The sequence below is a fragment of the Plectropomus leopardus genome, chromosome 3 (assembly GCF_026936395.1).
Source record: "Plectropomus leopardus strain MGB_pleo_1.0 chromosome 3, ASM2693639v1, whole genome shotgun sequence".
Classification (NCBI taxonomy): domain Eukaryota; kingdom Metazoa; phylum Chordata; class Actinopteri; order Perciformes; family Serranidae; genus Plectropomus; species Plectropomus leopardus.
In genome coordinates this window covers 17,755,836-17,772,081 of record NC_142178.1, presented here as the reverse complement: position 1 = coordinate 17,772,081, position 16,246 = coordinate 17,755,836, and the positions used below count along the sequence as shown (strand labels likewise).

The 16,246-nt window shown below is 40.6% G+C and overlaps 1 long non-coding RNA gene across 1 annotated transcript; it reads left to right on the top strand.

The window, feature by feature from the left end:
* The first annotated feature begins 2,135 nt into the window (after positions 1–2,135).
* On the top strand, positions 2,136–14,737 carry LOC121941774 (uncharacterized). Its single transcript, XR_006105778.2, has 3 exons — positions 2,136–2,203; positions 3,847–3,899; positions 14,657–14,737. It is a non-coding gene; the product is annotated as an uncharacterized LOC121941774 (long non-coding RNA).
* Positions 14,738–16,246: the final 1,509 nt, after the last annotated feature.

Genomic DNA, 16,246 nt, shown 5'->3' with positions numbered 1-16,246 from the left:
ACTAACTAAACAGTAAAAGTTATGCCTTTCTTCTGCATTAATGTGATCAAAGCTGTGTTTTAACTATTTTAAATGGGCCTCGCTGTGAAACCTGGAGGACATATCAGAGGATGTGATTCGTGTAGCACATTCACATTCACCGACTGTTTAGCTTTTATCACTCCACACTATACTAGATCTGATCTTGATAGACTATTTTAATTCTTATCATAATAGACTATTTCATGCACTGATGGTTTTCTACTCCCGTGCAGCTGTGATGAGGTATAATTGGTTTGTTATGCACATATTCTCAGTCTGCCTCACCGTGCAGCGGACAAAATTTTATTGTGTTTTCTCTTGTTGCCTTTTCTTCTCTTTTGTACTTTCACTGTTGTTGAAACAGCAGAGCTGGCCTACTTCTTTCTTGTTATATCTTCAAACACACTTGTACATGCAGACACACACACACACACACACACACACACACACCAAAGGTTAATAGTTGTTGCAGTGGGGCGATCACCGATGATTGTCCGCTGGAGCACAACTGCTGTCTCTTCTAATCTTAAACACACAGTCAACACATGCACATGTGCAGTGATATGATGTCTTCAGGTTTCTATCGATTAATCTGCCAGCAGGTAATTTCACAGTGTAAATGTAGACAGATACTGGGTGAAAAATTCTTAGTTTTAACTTAATATGTATAAAACAAAACCCAGAGTAATTTGTATAGTGGTCATGATCTAGCATGTTTTTCAGCACCTCTCACACCTCTCAGCTGGTGTCTGTTTCTGTGTGAGAGTGTTTCTTAGGGAAGCCTCACTAAACAGTTGGAGTTGACTTGTACCCTGCAGTGCCACATTGTTTCCACTTTTACTTCTCTGCCACTTCAACTTCTCCTTTGCTGTTTTTTCTCACCATGTCAAATTTAACCCTAAACATCTCTCAATTTGATTCTATGGAGATATCAGTGTGGTTAACATCCACTGAGAATCAGTAAAGTACTAGTTGAGAACTTCTTGAACAACCCAAAACAATTGCCCATATTAAACCAGAGCTGCAGACTAAAGTCCAAGGCTCAAGGCTCATATTGACATAATATCAGCTTTTTAATACAGTTTCAATGTCTACATCTGCCACAGAATTGAAAAAGTATAAATACTTAAAAAAATACTTACTTACTTTTAAAATGAACACTATCTGATAATGTTTCTGTGGACAGAATCCCTTCATTTGTCAACACAGGGCTTTTTATTGTGAAATATTTGCAGGGCGATGTTGGTGACAATGAAGTGGCTTGCACCGGGGTACCGGCTGTTAGTTGTGGAAATACAGGACTCACAGCAGGTAGCTCTGCAGCTGTGCAGCAGAGACGCTGTCTGTGTGAACAATGTACGCGTACAAGCTGCAGCAGTTCAGTGAGGTAGATGCTAACGCAGGCGGTTTGGCCTGGCGGGTAGACGCTTCAAACAGTTCTGCACTGTAGATTCAGATGCAGCCACTTTCTGGACACTTTCTCACCCAAATTTTCTGAAGAAACCTTGCATCCATTTTCAGTACCTCCAGAGCAATGATCCTGTTGATCCAATTTGAATTGCCGAGTGGGTCCACTTTTGTCTAATGAAAAAACCATGAATATATATATATATTTTTTTTTTTTTGAGGGAAGGAAAGCAAATGTCTGTCATCTAAAGAACTGATCGGCTGTAGTTGTGGTCTTTACTGACAATGTGATATCTCTTGTCAGACCAAAGTAAGTTCAGTAAAAAGTTTTTGGAAAATTGTTTATATTTTCCAGAATTAATGAATAAATCAAAAACAAATACAATATATTAAACAAAAATCATACATTTAGATGTGTATAATGTGCAGCAACTTGAACTGCAGAAACAATGAACATTTACATACAGGTATCCTAAATATTTATAGTGGCCTAAACCACCAGTGGGGGATTTCACTGTATAAACACAGTACATATACAGACACAGTTCAACTGCAAAATAATCTGTATTTATACAGGTTTGTTCATAAATTAATAAGCAAGTAAAGATTAAAAAATGTATGTAACCATCAGCTTCAGAAAAACACTCTTTGTCACAACAGACACACACACCCCCGCTGCTCCTCAGACATGGTACAACCAGGAAGTGTAAATACACAGGAGATCTTCTGCAGAAGCTTTGGCCCAGGATGACCAGGATGCAGGTGTGGAGCAAAGGTAAGTCAATACACAGATACTAGCAGAATTTATCATAGCATTAAACACTGGACTACTGTTATGTCCTTGTTGCATTGGTCCAACTTCTCATTTCTCTCTTGCTTTGGGGAGGACTGACCATCATGGCTGCAAAGTGCTGCAACTGACAAATTCTCTCATGTTGCACAAGCATTACCACAAACACAGCATGACAGTAATTCAGGTTTTTTTTTTTGTGAAACACGACGTGTAGCTGCAGACAGAAGTCATACATAAACAACAAAATAGGTCATTTATCTTTGCTTTCAGAAATGACCCAAACGATGTTAATTAAATTAGTCGAGTATTTTATTATCTGCTTATTTGGGGGGCTGCAGTGTTGACTTGAGACGATAGGACAAATGCATCACTTGAATGAAAGAACATTTAACTTTCAGTGCAGCTAGAGACCACGCTAGCTGGCCTGCTAAATGTCAGTTGCTCATGAGCTGGTTGTCACTTAAGGCTAGCTTGTTGATTAGCCCTTTACTAACTCTACTAACACCCATGCTAGGACATGCAGATGAAGGTAGATGTGGGGAAAATTCACAGTTTTTTTTATCTCTGTCTTAAACCTTTAAAAACCATCTTTCAAAAACATGGGAGGAAATGACCCCCAAATGAGCAAGAAATTTGAAAAAAGTACAAAAAAATACCTGAAAACTAGTAAAAGTAAATAAATAAATAGAAAAGAAAAGAAAGACAAACAAACAAACAAGGCAAACTTTGAAAAATATTCCAATAATTCTGTAACATTTTAAATATGTAATGATGATAATTATAAATATAGTTTTCCACCAGTTTTTCTTGTTTCCTGAAACATTTTTTAAAAAGTTACTACTAAATCTACCTTTTTCTTGCAGATTGTGGAGTATTACTACAAAGTTTCTAATTGTCTTTTTTCAAATGTTTTTTTTTTAAGAAATCCCACCAATTTGCTCAGGGTTTAAAAATTTAAATGCTTGTGAAATGCATCTGAAAGCATCACAAGGAGAAGTGATGCAGCTTCAGATCTGAAAGGGCGAAACCTTTAAAACAATGCTTTGCTTTGGAAAAAATGGGGGAAAAGGCATTGACCAGCTCTACAACAAATGTTCTGCAAATTGGGGGAAAAAAAAGATTTGCAAAATTGTTTTTTGAAAAAGCTAGGGGAAATATATATAGAAGAACTGTCATCATAATGATCAGAATTTTATATTTGAAATTATTTTACAGAATTATTAAAATACTTTCTCAGGTCATTTCCTTAAAAAAAAACAAAAAAACTTTGTGCTATTTTTTAGGTAATTTTCTTGTAATTTTCTATTTTACTTTTTTGTTTTGATTTTTGTTAATTTCTGGGTCATTTCTTTTTTAGTTGGTCATTGCCTTCTGCCCATGTTTGTGAAAGATATAAAGCCAATTTGCTCAGGTTTTAAAGGGTTGATGGTAACCATAGATTAAACAGGTTTTGCCTGCTGTAGTCTGTCTTTCAGAGATCATTTCTTAAAATGTAAGTGATGTGATCTAAACCCCACAGTCATTCTGAGCAAAAACACTTTCAAAAGTTTATGAGTCTCAGTCAGACAACTAAAGTCAAGCCAAAATCAGCTGAAGCCTCATGCACCTTTTTTTGTTCTTTACAGAGAATGAGGCCTGTGGATTTTGTCCTCCATCACAAGAAGTGGAAATATGCAAGGTAGAGATGTTTTAAAGGTTCCATATTTAACATTCAGAGTACTGATACAACAGCAAACCACTGTTTGCTATGTAAAGATATAATGGAGTAATGACGTCCTGAGCAGAGAATGAAGTCATGGTGCCTCTGTTTGTGATGTAATCAGAGCTTTGCTTGTGGTTAGCGTGTCCGACCACACATGCTCACTGCTCCTGCTTTGCACTTTGCTCATATGGTGACTACAGCTGAAATCAGAATGTCGTCATCGCGAAAGTAGAGCTCCTGCGCTCTGGTTCAGTCCTGGTTAACACTGTTAGCTCAGTCTGTTCTTTAACGCTGTTTCGCACTGTCAGCTGGTAGCCGCCGGCTCAGCCACGTCCATGTTTAGAACCATGTCTTCGCTCATTTCACATGAGCTCCTTTAATATTCAGAAGGAAATATAACTGAGTTAAAACAATACATTTTGATATAGACACGTGACTTTTTCTTAACACAGACTTAGAAAATGTTGAGCTATCCTTTAAGAGAATTTGCAGCAGTTTAACAACAACCTGCTACATCTACCTTTGTAGAAGAGAAACATTTTTTTGCAAGAGGATGCTTGTTTGAAAAATGGAAGGGTTTTAGGAACCACCCATGACGCAGTTTCTTCTGGTAAGAAAAGTGCAAGTCTTAACAATTGGTGAGCAATGTCATAAAGCATGTTCCTTTATGAATTCACTCCTTATGAGGCAGGTATTTAGTCCAAATATCTGTCAGTGAACCTCAAGTTTAACAAGTCCTGTTATTACCATTCACCAAAGAGAGGTCCATAATGGAAGAACAATTATAACCCATAACAATGAATGTACACTGTAGTCACCACCTGCGTGTGTGTGATATGTCATAATGTGTTATGTTAGTCACTGCCCCTCTGACAGCTCATGTCAATAGGTGGGTGATACAGCTGTCATCATATTGTGGTGTGAATGAGCTTGGCTCGACTGTGTGAGTCTGTGTATTTGCCGTGTGTGTGTGTGTGTGTGTGTGTGTGTGTGTGTGTGTGTGTGTGTGTGTGTGTGTGTGTGTGTGTGTGTGTGTGTGTGTGTGTGTGTGTGTGTGTGTGTGTGTGTGTGTGTGTGTGTGTGTGTGTGTCTGTGTCTGTGTCTGCAGTCCCAGACGGAAGCCCAGAGGACAGATGGTGGGTTCAGACGCAGACTGACACACCGTAACCAAGCGATTACACACTCAATGACTCCCCCTGAAGAGAGAGAGAGAGAGAGAGAGAGAAGGGGGGGGGGGGCAGAGAAAAAGAAGTGGGGAAGAGATGGGGAGAAAGAAAGGTGAAGATGGTTAGAGCAGATCAATGCATGAGAAGTGTGGGATGTATAGGAAGAAAAGGTGGAGGGTGTCAAGTTTTTCATTTGCAAAGGAAAATGTGTCGATTTCAAAATGTGGGAAAAGAGAAGTGAGTCAGATAAATGAATAAAACAAGATGAGATGAAAGAGAAGGAAATAGGAGGAGGTGAAGAAGGAGGGTTGAGGGAGGAGATGGTGTGGAGTGAGAGTCTGCAGGGACACCGGATTACATGATAGCCAATTAGAGTGAAGGATGTTGGAAACTCCCCTGATGAAACTGATATGTGATTGGTTCAGGGTTTATTATGCTCGCTGAGCTATCGCTGCCTCTTTAATACACTCACATGCACTCTCACATACACAGACACAGATTAGATTTGGTAATTTTAAACTGGTGGTGTGTGTTTTTTTTTTGTTTGGGACGTGATACTGCGGTGTTGTGGATCAGGCATTACCAACATGATTTATTTTAATAGTGTGCACATGTGAGGCAAAACACCAGATTTTTTTTTAAGGTGGATTCTAACCTCTGCCCACAAGAAGCACTGTTTACAGCACTGAGCGAACACCATCCAACACACACACACGCACACACACACCACCGTCACCACCACCCGAGTCGAGCCCGGCCCAGGTCAGGTCAAGCGGGATCATGGGAAACCATTCCTGTGGCCCTTCTCACCTTTTTCATCTCAGAGCGTCTCAAAAACATCCCAGACATCGTGCTCTCTGCCCTCCTTCTCTTCCTCTTCTCACTCTCTGTCCTCACACACACAATCTCTCACAGACGTCCAAGTCAAGCCTTTCTTTTTTCACAGCTCTGAAACATCATTGGAAAGTGTCACGGTGCTGCTCGTGGTAATGGGAGGGATTTTGGCACATGCATGTTTACACTGTCTTTGTCTTTATTGAAGACTTAAACTTAAAGTGTCAAAAACAGTCCCTGTTCAACATCTACAGTACCTGTAAAGATTACATTTTATACTTGAGGCATTTTTTTAACATTTGAATATCATCGGTGCCGAACATGAATGGAAGCAGGCTACATACACTGTATATACAAGCAATGTGACATTAATCATTCCATATTTATTCCAGCACTCTTTGCACAACTGTATTACTGTTCACAACTTTAGTTATGTTGTCTGTCTGTCCGTCCATCCATCCATCCTCCATTCTAGTAAAATGTTTGATTCCCTTATTCAGCTTTTCTATACTTTCTAGCTTTATATCTATTTCTGTGTAAATGCATTTATACCCCTTTCCCACTGAAATTAGCGCGTGCACGCAGGTTTTTCTAACACGGGTACACCCGCTAAATATATCGGCACATCATTGCATCTTGCCATTTAAGGAGCTGAAATTACTGATTGGAGCCAGAGGAGATAAAAACCTGTGTCTACTGCAGTCATTTGACCCTGAATGCCTATTGTACACACTCCCATTGCATTAAAAAGCCAGATGTTAGTGGATGTTAGCGTTTTTTTGTACAGTGGAGAATGAGGCTTTAGAGTTATCTATCTGTACATAGAACAGGTGACCAGACAAGAGCTGCATTTGCACTGGCTGCTGAAGGTGGGAATATCACACCAAAATTCAGTGTTTTTCTACTAATATAAAGGCTCCTTTTTTAAGGAAGTGTATGCTACAAGGAAATGTAATCAAAATTTGCAACATTCTGCTTGTTATTTTAGTACCAGCATTTATTTATACTTTTACTTTCAATCCTCAAGTACATTTAATAAAATACAATTGCTTTTGATACTTAAGTAAAGTAAATATCACATATTTTAAGACTTTTACTCAAGTATTATGCTAATAGGTGACTTCAGCTTATAGCAAAGTCATGCTCTGGTAAGAGACCTGAACTTTTCTATGGCTTTCAGGCACTTCATCCACCACTGCTGATGATGAATTAGATTTTTATTAGTTTTGTTTGCATTCATATGCAGATGGGTTTTAGATTGCATTTAGAGAAAAAAGAGTCAAATTCCTCAAATGTATATGGAGTTGTATTGACAACTAAGGTCTAAAACAGTCAAGTAAAATATGTGTTTTCTTTGAATAAAACAAGACTAAATTGTATTTAATAAAGACCTGACCTAAATATTCCTTCAGCTACAAATAGACTAAAAACACAGTCTGCACTAAATGACCTTTTTAGCGCTGTACACACAATCACATGGCCATTAATTGTCTGTTTTTACACTGTGTTGCAAGAATGCCGAAGGCAAAATTGGATTTAACGTAATGCAATGGACAAAGTTTTCCTACATTATTTTAATCACAGATTATAGACTCTGAGGTGTGTTTTAGTTGGTCCATCTCACATTATAGCTGCTGCTAGAAAAATTATGCATGAAAAAGATTTTTCCAAGCAGAATTGGATGTAGTTGTGAGGAGAGGGCCTTTTCTTTTTTTCATGTCACTGCAGAATCATTGTGAAACTTTAAATCCAGCCCCGCGTGGACTTCTGAAGCCGCTGGAGCAGATATTTACAGATTGAGGGATTAGGAAGACAGCTCTTATTGAAACGGAGTCCTCATCATTTTACTGTCATTCTATTTAATCATTACTAAATGGACTCATTAAATTCCTCCTCTAAAGTGTTTCTCTTTAAACTCCATGGCTTTGATGCGCTGCACAGACACACATTCACAGACACACTGCGCTGACCCAGTCTATTGAAGACACTTATCAAATGTAATTTATCAACTTTTTAATGCGACCAGGACTTGTAATTAAGTTAATTCTCCAAGAAAGATTTGTTGTATGTCTCTGGTGGTACTGTGTGTGTGTGTGTGTGTGTGTGTGTGTGTGTGTGTGTGTGTGTGTGTGTGTGTGTGTCATGTGCTGTAGTGAAAAGGGGCTGTTCCTTTGGTGTGCAACTGTAAGTTTATTTAATGTGGGTTTTTTTTCCTGAACCTTTAATAAATTGAATGTTACAATCCACAGAGCACAAGTATGTGCCACAGTTCTATTTTTGGATGACTGCATGAAAATTTCTTTTATACTTTTTTTTTTAAATGATTGATCAAATAAAGTCCAAAAATAAAGGCCTTGATACTTTTTTTTTGCATCCAATGAATTTGCACATCTATTTACTTTTTTTTAACAATGTTTTTGCAAGAACTCAATATTACATCATGAAAAAGTGATGTAAATTATTTTGGGGATGAGGTTGATTTTCTGAGCTTTTAGACTAGAATTTAGGAATCAGTCAATCATGTTGTGTAGAAGGGATGTCATTTCACAACATCATGGCAATGGCGTACTTGTTGCAACTGTTCCAAATCTGCACCACTGTTGGTATGAATAGTTCTGATGCGGACGAGTATTTAACAGTTGATGTTGTTTATTTGTCATTACCCGGTGTGTAAAGGCCTTAAATGGGATTTTTCCTATTTTCAGGTTCATACTTGTATTTTGGGTTTGTCTAAAGCATGGTAACATGTTTTATGTCTGTGCTGAAGCGCTTGTAGCCATCCTTTGCACCAATCTCTTTAAGTCCCCCTGCCTAAAAAGCCCAGTCTGCTTTGATGGTCATTGTTCCTCATTGCTCCTTCAGGGTCTCTGCACCATCATTGCAGCCAGTGGCTCATTGTAACTGAGAATAAAGCCATTTTCTACCATGTGAACTTACCAATAAAAGCTTCTAAACCAAAATTTTCACAATGTTTCAGCTGGAATATGATCTAAAACCAAAGAGAAATTAACAAAACCAGAAACCAAGTTTACATGTTTCCCTGACATTAGCAGGTAGCTTAATGTAACAGTGTAGGCTATCTAATGTTAACACTTGCAGTAGCGTGCCTAAAGCAGATGACCATTAGGGCGCTCTAGACCTCTAGTCTAGATGACTAGGGCGCCTCTGCGTCTGTTATATAAGCACATGGTAACCAACGCCAGAATGTCAACAAATGTGCATGCTGACACAGATGGCTAGAATTAGGGGAAGGAGTCACATGGTAAGGTGTAGGGGAAAAATAATCACATTCATACGGGGAGCTAACACCACACTACTGCATGAAAGTCCGTGGTTTGCTGGATCCACTGGCCCTGTAGGCGTGCTTGTACTCCATGTGTTACATCATTACAGGCAGCATTTCAACCTGACGCCGTCTGTGTGTGTATCATGCGTACGTGGCAGGTGCCGTCTGGTTGTCCACCATTGTATAAAAACACCGCAACCGGTTGTGTCTGGCTGCATTCTCACCTTCTCACCTGATGCTGTCCAGCGGCATTTCATACGGACGCGAAAGGTGAATTCTGGCGCTGTGATCTTATGCCAGAGGCAATGTCAAAGTGATGGTATTTTATGAGTTAGAAATGAGAAGAGGTTGAAGGTATAGGAGACTTTGACAACCCCTTTGTTTTCCACGAGGCTGACATTTTTAATCAGCAGATTTTTGACTATTATGGATTGAATTTTGGCACTGGCATTCATGTTCCCCTGAGGATGGACGGTAATAACTTTGGTAATTCCTGAGGCACCACCATCAAGTTTGATTTCTTCAATAGGCTTCTTTGCTTTATGACAGAATACTTGCAAAAGTAACAACATTCCCATCAGCCTTAGCTGTACTTTCTGTCTGAGCCAACTAGCATATGTAAACATCCTAACACATTGAACATGGTAAATTTTATACCCGCTTAACATCATGTTTGCACATCTTTGTGAGCATGTTTGCATGCCAAAGGTAGCATTAGCTCAGAGCACTGCTGTGCCAAAGTTCAACCTCACACAGCTGCCAGGATGACTGTAGACTTTTAGTCTGTTTAACGCATAAATGCATTTAATTTAAGTGCTTTTTAAATTGCATTATGACCTGACAGTCTATAGTACAGTAAATAATAAAGCCAAACGGTATCTTTTAGTAACAGAGGCCTCTTGTCCTCTTCTCACCTTCCTCAGCTCTCCTCTAATATTTTTTCTCTGCTTAAACCTCTCCTCCCATCGTCCCTTGCTCTCCTCACCCGGTGCCTCTCCTTTCTGTGGCAGCCGAAGCAGGTCGTTGACGGTTAATAGATTTAGCCACTATACTGGTGGAGAGACAATGAGAGAACCATCAATTTATCCACCGCTTAACTGCTCCAATCTAACCTCCGTAAACTCACCCGGTGAAACTCATTTCTGTGTTTCCTCGCCAATCTGAAAAGCTATCATCTCGCTAATCTTGGGCTTTCAATTCGCCGGGGGGACAGGGGGAGTCAGACCAATCCCGGATCTCGGAGATGATCTGTTAGCCTGGCGTAAATGTTTATAACACGGGGCAATCTCCAGGGTTTTATACGTTGATGCACATGCACACGTGCACGTCCAGACATACACACACATTTTCTTTTTTTTATATTTTTTCTTCCTGTGTCTTCCCCCCTCTCTCTCTCTCTCGCTCTCCAGGGCATTTATAGGGATGTGAAAGCTGTTATTGGGCAGGTCAGTGGAGTGGAACTGTCAGATAATAGGCTAGTTACCGTGGCAGCACATGAATGAGGGATGGGACGGAGGAGGGAGACAGAGGGAATAGAAACGCTCAACTCACTCCTTAATCAGAAGGTAAACTGGAAATCTGGGGAGTTTAGACTCCCCGCTGAAACAGATAGAGGAGGAGGAGGGGAGAGGAGGGAGAGGAAGGAGAGGAGAAAAGTAAGTGAGTGAGCGAGATAGAGGATGACAAAGGGAGGAGGACAGAGGAAACGTGAATGGGCATGGAGCAGAGATAAAGATACAGAGAGGGAGCTTATTACCATTCCCAGGGAGCCAGGTGTTTATTTCTCTATTTGTAAACGCTGGCTTCATTACCCAGAGTTCAACAGGAGCAGGCTGAGCTGCGGCTGCATCAAGGTCAGACTAATCAGACGAGCGTATAGGAAAAAAGACAGAAGAGGGAGCACAAATTATGTAATGTATCCTCTTTGCTGCTCTTGCCCCTCCATCCTTGCCATTTTCTATCCGTCTCCGGTCCTCCTCATCCTTCCCTCCCTCGCTCTGTGGTCCACAGGGAGCAGAACTCTTCAGGCCGTCTCCCACTTCCGCTGATGGAGACCGACAAACTCTGCTTTGTAGAATGACACTTGTTTCTAAGTCTGTGTGCTTATATTGTCAATTTGTTCGAAGCACTGGCCAGAACTCTGCAAAACCTAATTTGTTGCATATAAAGATACACTTGTCTTCTTTGGTCGGAGCTTTAAGGAAACATTGCATCGTTGTGTTTGTGTGTTAAGGTTGATTCTTGGTTTAAAGTTTGCACTATTGAAGAAGGAAATTGAAAGAACATGAATGGCATTGCATCAAACTTTTGGTGACAACTTCAGATAGACATATTAGTTATCAAATTACTTGAAATTTCAGAAGCAACAACTAGGGGTGTGTAATATGATAGGAAAAATTCATATTGTGATAATAATGGTGATATTTTAACTGACATAATCACGTCAGACATGGCAACAACAAGCATGGCTGGGAGGGAAATTCCTACCAGTTACTGTTGTTGATTGCAAACAAAAGACATTTTTTGTTTAGTTTTTACTGGATATTTAAAGCAAACTGTTACATTAACGCTGACATGTTAAACTATAGCACGAATTTTGTTGCATTGTATGTTCTTTATATTAATACAACATATTTTTTTAAAAAGTTCAGTATTGTGTCATATCAGGAATATCATTATTGCAAAAATAACCTGAAATATTGTGATTTTATTTTAGGTCTGTATCACCTACCCCTAATAACAACCATCATTTAACCAGAGATCCTCAATCCTGAGCCTTATGGGGTGGCCATCCAGTAATCACGGGGTTGGTGGTTTGATCCCCGACTCCTCCTGTACAAATTTTAAAGTATCCCTGCGCAGAACACCACTAGGCTAGCAAATTGCATGGCAGCTCCTTCAAGGCAGGGTGTAAAAGCTGTATATAAATGCAATACATTTATCCCTAACTTTAAGGATATTAACATTTATAGCAAATGATATTACAGTTGAATCAACAGATCAAAAGTTTTTGTCCATAGTGAAAAAAAAAGAAAAACAGCTAAATCTCTTCTTTCACCTCATTTTTGTGTAGAAAAAAATATATTTTGCATCACATCAACATCTGGTTAATGAGGTTGAAAGGATTAGCCTTTTAGACAGCTGTGTGGTTTGGCCTGTTTAGTCTTAGTGGTTTTGCAAATTCATTCTTTATGTGTTTTATTCTAAAAAGAAGATATTCTATCAGAAACAGGTTGGTGTTTTTCTTGTCAGGAGTGCATGGATAGAAAACTGTCATTTAATCTGACATTTTAAACAAAAATAAGATAACCACAATCATATTATGACAATTTGCGATATAAAATTGTTCCTTAACAATAGTCCTCAGCCTAATGTATGCGTGGGTCTAAATTTTTTTTGGTAGAAGAGAATGCCAGTTTAGAGCAGACTGACATTTGCACTTTCAAAATCTGTCTACATTACTATAGACGCAACCTCAGTGTAACTTTTTGACCCTGAGTTCAAGCAGCAATTGTTCTCACCAGCCAACCAACCAAACTAGACACACAAACACTCCAAAGCTTAAATAAACCATCAAAACAAGCTTGGCCTGATTGCACCCTCAAGTATGAATTATGGTTTGCTATGTGAAGGTATCTGTATGCACGTGGGTGTGTATTAAGATAAGAAAAGCTTTTTTAAAGATACACACATGACTCCACGTGGTATTGTAATAATCACAGATTCTTTTGATGTCCTGGACTTGAAATAGGCTCTCAACAGGGCTGTTCTCCAAACTGCTAATCTCTCAAAGGTAGTGAAGAGGAGGAGAGGCAGGAGGAAGAAAGACATGAGTAGAGGCGAGCAAGGAATTGAAGAAAGAGAGGAGGAGGAGGAGGAGGAGGAGGAGGATGGAGAGCGGTGGTGGAAGAGGAGATCAGTGAGAAGGAGGCCAGACTCGTGGAGAGATGGAGGGAGAGGAGGGCAGAAATGGGAAAATGAATGAGAGGAAAAATGATAAGAACTCTTGCTTTTGAACTTGAAGAGCTTAATTTGAAATGTCAGGGCTACCCCCCCATCATCCTCCCGCCTTCTCCTTTCTCCTTGCCGCACTCCCTCTCCTCAGGAGTCCCTGTTGTGCAGTAGTGTGGATTAAAATAATTAAACAGGCTCTGTTTTAATTAAGACAATAAAGCCGGGGGTCTCTAGGTAAGACCATAGAGAGATTGAGAGAGAAACAGAGAGAGAGGGAGGGAGGAAGAGAGGGAGATGATAAAGTGGTCTAACGAGAGAGGCAGGATGATAGGAGTTACAGAGGGAGATACATTATCTCCATTACTTATCTATCTTGTCTATTTCGAGGCATGAGATTGCATTATCACTTTCTACATGTTTGTGCTGGTCCTCTGTGTTCCAAAACCCATGTGTATATGCTCTCTGTGTGTGTGTATGTGTGTGTGTGTGTGTGTGTGTGTGTGTGTGTGTGTGTGTGTGTGTGTGTGGAATAGGTGTTCAGGGCTGCATGTGTAATGACTGAGGCCTGTATATAAGCATGAATGTATAAATGCATATATACTGCTTTTCCCTGTGTGTGTGTGTGTGTGTGTGTGTGTGTGTGTGTGTGTGTGTGTGTGTGTGTGTGTGTGCGCGCGCGCATCTTTATTTCGTCTCCCTCTCAGCCTCCTAATGAAATATTTATTTATTTCTCAGAGCGAGGGCGCTAGGTGGCGAGAAACTCAAATGAAATGTCATATCTCATTGTGTCTCCCCGTGAGGAGGGGGGGACAGAGGGAATAGAGGAAGAGAATTGCTGCTGAATTATATACGGAGGATTCAGAGGGGAGTGATTACAGGACGAAGAGGGAGGGGATATGAAGAGTAAGATGGTGAGAGAGAGAGAGAGAGAGAGAGAGAGAGAGAGAGAGAGAGAGAGGCAGGGGAGAGGGGGGAGAAACAAGTCATTCATCTCCCATCACTTATTGTTGTGTGTGTCATGTTGCGTCTCTGTAACATCATCAGCCCGTGGTTCTTCAGATGTTGAACTCTGACTGTTGTGACTACTGTTTGCTGTAGTACACACACACACACACACACACACACACACACACACACACACACACACACACACACACACACACACACACACACACACATACACACTGTGGTGAGCCACAACAGTGTTTTAACACAGCCCATCTAGACACACCAGAGGGACCAGCTACTGCTTATCTAGTGGTAGCTGTTATCATAGCACTGAACGCACACACACACACACACACACACACACACACACACACACACACACACACACACACACACACACACACACACACACACACACACACACACAGAGGGCCTTGCCACCAACCCAGAGGAGATTAGAACTTCTTAATCTTTTCTCGTCCCTACTTGTGTTGCACAAACATGCACAAACACACACTCAAACACACTGTGCTGTTTCCTTACAGGAGACTCTCGAGGGACCGCCACGACCTGCAACTCACGGCATCACGTGACCGACGGGAGGTGGCAGTGAGTGACTTTTCAGGTAGGCTTGCTGGCTTGTTGGCTTGCACTGTAGATAACCAGTGAAAATGCTCAAATCACAACTGGCCTTAAAGGTGTGATGTGTAGGATTTCGGGGCATCTTTTGGCAAAAATAGAATATAATATTCATAACTATGATTTCTTGTGTTTACAATTACCTGAAGCTAAGAATTGTTGTGTTTTTTAGAATTAGCCGTTTATTTGTGCATACAGAGTGGGTCCTCTTCCAAAGAGTTCGCCATGTGGTTTCTACAGTGGCCCAGAATGGACAAATCAAGCACTGACTCTTGATGGGGCCATTTAGATCTTATTGTCTGCCACCATAGTTCTCCTATGTGTTTGGCACACGAGAGGTGTTATAATTCTGCATACTGACTAAATTACCCCCCCCCCCCCATAGGATGAATCCTAATGATTGTGATCCCCTGACGTCTTCCATGGCGCCACCATGAGGCTCATGTTTGTGGTTTTGAGTGAAATGTCTCACTAATTTTTTAACTGTTTGTTAGGAAATTTGGTTCAGACATTGACGTGATCCTCAGGGTGAACTGTAACAACTTAGCGCTGAGCCTCGGACCAGATTTACAAAGGTGAATCAGTCTTGAAACCCTCGGTCCATTTTTTGCGTTATCAGTGTTTGGAGACCAAATCCTTCTGGACGCAGACCTACAACCAATCGGGGGCTGGTGTAGCGTCTATACGTCTGTTGACATTTTTGCAATCAGAATGTGAAAATAGTACTTCAGCAGAAAGTTGAACATCAGCTGCAACCATCATGGTTGTTTTCAGCCTGTGCAAGGATGTGCAAGCCAAAACTGACAACATTACATATTTTGTGCTGAGTGTAATGGCTTTGCAGTTTAGATAATCGGTTGTCATTGACCTCGAATGGGACAGGCCGACTGGCAATCTGTTTGAATGTGAGGGGGACTCAACATATATGAAAGAGCAAACAGAACATGAGCCTGGATATCAGTCTGGTTCCCAGGCTGTGTTGCGCCACCATCAGGTCAAAATTTTAAATTAGTCCAGTACTTTGGTTTATGACCAAATACAACTAACTGTACTCTTACCAGCCTCAGCTGTCTTTGCGTTGTTAGCATTTTAACCCGCTAAACAATGGTGAGCATGGTAAAAATGACACCTGCTAAACATCTGCTCACATGATGAGGGTCAGCTCATGGACAGCCCCCGAGAAATTCTGTTCCCTTGAGAGTTTCTCAATATGACGTCTCCTCTCCCTGAGCCTTTCTCACGACCCCACATGTCTGCGCCGCAGGTGGAAAAACACACCGATAAACAAACAAACAAACTGTGAAAACAAACGCAGGCTAATGACGGGACAGCTGCGCTCCACTCACCAGGGCTCTCTCAATTAGTCGAATGCTTTTTTATGACTTTCCCTTAAGGAGTTGTGTCAGGGAGTGAGAGTGAGAGACACTTCAGCATTCAATACGTCTCAGGTCTGGGTCAATTCTCCCATCTGTTTTGAAGAAGGCCATAGCTGTACA